Source organism: Neopsephotus bourkii, unplaced genomic scaffold (genome assembly GCF_033783945.1).
Source record: "Neopsephotus bourkii isolate Nb327-2 ecotype Australia unplaced genomic scaffold, CSIRO-AGI_Nbou_v1 NB_1658, whole genome shotgun sequence".
Taxonomy (NCBI): Eukaryota; Metazoa; Chordata; class Aves; order Psittaciformes; family Psittacidae; genus Neopsephotus; species Neopsephotus bourkii.
The window spans coordinates 76,593-79,520 of NW_026902132.1; the positions used below are offsets into that span (position 1 = coordinate 76,593).

The window sequence follows — 2,928 nt, forward strand, 5'->3', positions numbered from 1 at the left end:
CACTTCGTGGCTATTTGTATCTGGCCCCCAAGATGGTGAAAAAATGGCTTTTTTGAATGGTTTTCCCCTCAAGTGGGTGCATTGTATCAAATACAGAAATGCAGTTCTCATTACAGCATTTGAATTATGCTCTCTGTAAATAAGCAGATTTACAGCTTTTCTTTCTCTTTGTTCACATACATAAACTATACCAGCAGTGGAAGCTGGCAAAGAAGAAAAGAGGCTAGGAAGAGCTGGCTCTCTCTCTATGTGTAGGACATTTTACAAACTGGCAGCTATTCATTTGATTCAAGCAATTGTTCAAACTCTGTTTCTGAGGCGAGATAATAGATTGGTATTTTACAGAATTGCCAGATTTTACCTGGTAGTAGCAACTTTGTAATGTGTAGGGATCACAACCAACAACTTACACATAAATTCTATGGACACCATCACACCCTCCAGTTACTTTGTCCTTCTCTTCAACCAACAGATCTGCAGGGGATTGTGTTGGATGCTGTTTAATCAAAGAATAACCAATGTTTCTTCTTGGAAAACCAGAATGACCAAGTTGCTCCTGCATCAGTAATCGCACACGTAATCGGAATTCTTGCACTGAAGCTTTATTAAGCATCATTTTTTAAAAAAGATTCATGGGGTGAACTTCTTTCACCACTAGAGGGACAAACTGAAAGTTAGAAAGTCACAGTGTTTTGTCACTTTCACAGTGGGAATGCTTTCACCAGGAAGTAAACAAGTTTCAAGCCTCACTTAACTTGCAGGCAGCAAGAGCCTGAAGTGAATACACATACTGAAGTATAAACTTCTTGAGCTATTTATTTCAGATGATGCTGGAACTGGAGAAAAATGTTTTGTAATTTATTTGATTCTGCTAATCCTTTGTGAAGATCACACACTTTCCAGTGACATTACACCACGCAACATCATTGCCACTTTAGGGGGACAAATCAAGTTCTTGAAGCACAAAGTTTTTTAGCCATTGAGAAGCTATGCTTCTACCTTTGTAACCTGGCAAGTTAAAGCTGCAAAATATGACTCAAAGATCGCAAAGGAAACCCCACTGAAACAAGTGAACTAGTGCCAACCAACACAGATAACAAAAGAGATGGAAAACTGCATCATGTGATAGACACTTTGCTGCCAACGACTGGAGTGCTCAATTGACTGGGCCTAGACCATTCTCTGCAAAGATGGCATGAATGTTTGCTACTGCTTGCCTTCCATTTCATCCACCACAGGAATTCTCATCTACAGGGATAGTATTTACTTCCATTTTCAGGATTAAAGCAAAAAAAAAGTGTATTTATTATCAAAAGAGCTGTTTTGCAAGGTTGATCAATTCTTCGTTTCTTCAATATCCACACATATCACAGACTCATAGGATCCTGTTCAAACTATTGGGGATCTGGGGAGTCATCCAGTCCCCTGCAGTGAGCAGGCTCTGCCATGGGCTCAGGATAGCTCAGGGCTTTACCCAGCTGGGCCCTGAAACCCCACAGGCTGAAGAAGGCCCAAACTCCCTTTGCCCTGTCCCTACCACAGGGCTGTCCTGGGGCAAAGCCTTTTCCTTAGCTCCAGACTTAGCCTGTCAGGCTTTAGCTTGTGCTGCTGCCTCTCACTTCCCCCCCCCCCCCCCCCCCCCCCCCATCCACACACACACTGCTGTGAAATGTCCAGCTGAGTCTCCTCCATCGCTTCCTGTTGCTGCCAGGAATGTTGCTGGGTGCCACCAAAGCTGTCCCTTCTCCAAGCTAAACCAGCCCTGGTCCCACAGACTCTCTTCCCACCCCAAGGGCTCCAGTCCAGGACCATCCTGCTGGCTTAACATGGCCATGTTTATCAATATCCTTTCTCTGTTGGAGGCCCAGCATAAGTGGCCAGATGTAGTCAGATGAGCACTGAGAAGAGTGGACAATCCCTGCCCTTCCCTGGCCTGCTCACACCACCATCGTCACTGCTGATCCTTGCTGCTGCCTGGCCCCAGGCTGCATTCCTGCAAGGCTCTGCCTTCCAGCACAGAGCTTAGCCTTTGCCCATGCTGGATTTCACTGCACCGCTGTCAGTCCCTTTCTCCTACCTGAGCAAGTCCCACTAGAGCAGCAGCTCTGCCCTTGAGTGTATTCAGTGGTTCTGCCCCTAACACCTATTTATCCTCCATGTGCTTCTCAGAGTTCCTGATACATTGGACTGACTGACTCCAGGATAGACCTCATGGTACCTCATTTGTTACCCACCTCCAGGTGGAACCCAACCCCTTGGGCACAACCCTCAGTCCTAAAGTTTTTACCCATATTATTGTCCTCCAATGCAGGCTGTAACATCCCAATTTGGACAGAATAATATTGAGAAAGTGTTGAAAGTCTAAAGGCAAATATAGGGGTTGATCATGTGCTAGTACCTCTATGAAGTGTGTGTGGAGTTGCATCATTAAGTTTTACTACAGTGGTAACAGTACCCTGGCATGAGGGGAAAGCCTAAATTAAGAACACAAAGACTTTTCCTTAACCACCCCTCACTAAATAAGTTACTTATATTTCTAAGTCCCCATGAGGCACAGCCTTCTAAGCACATTTGCAATCCAGGCCTGCGAGGAATGAACAATCTCTTAAAGCACATACTCTACTGTTGAGTTCATGAGCTAAAAACTGCAACCACAACACATTACACAACTACCAAATCACAGGCTAACTTTCTTGAACTAGAAAGTCTTAAGTCTTAGGATGGGTAAGTTTTTATATATTTAAGCCCTCCCCAAATGAGTAAGTTGCTCAAACAGAACCATCACTGCTCACTTGCAAACATCCACAAAAGGGACCTTACAGCCTGCACCACTGCTTCTAGACTGTTATGGTGTTTGCTGTATTCAATGCTCAGCCTTTCCAAGAGCTCTTTCAAGAATAAGTACTTTCCACTGGAGGAAACAACTGT

At 44.4% G+C, this 2,928-nt stretch overlaps 1 long non-coding RNA gene across 1 annotated transcript; it reads right to left on the reverse strand.

Annotated features, from left to right (window-relative positions):
• Positions 1–586: 586 nt before the first annotated feature.
• On the reverse strand, positions 587–2,703 carry LOC133223955 (uncharacterized). The gene is made up of 2 exons (XR_009728747.1): positions 2,264–2,703; positions 587–932 (listed from the first exon to the last, which is right to left on the reverse strand). It is a non-coding gene; the product is annotated as an uncharacterized LOC133223955 (long non-coding RNA).
• Positions 2,704–2,928: the final 225 nt, after the last annotated feature.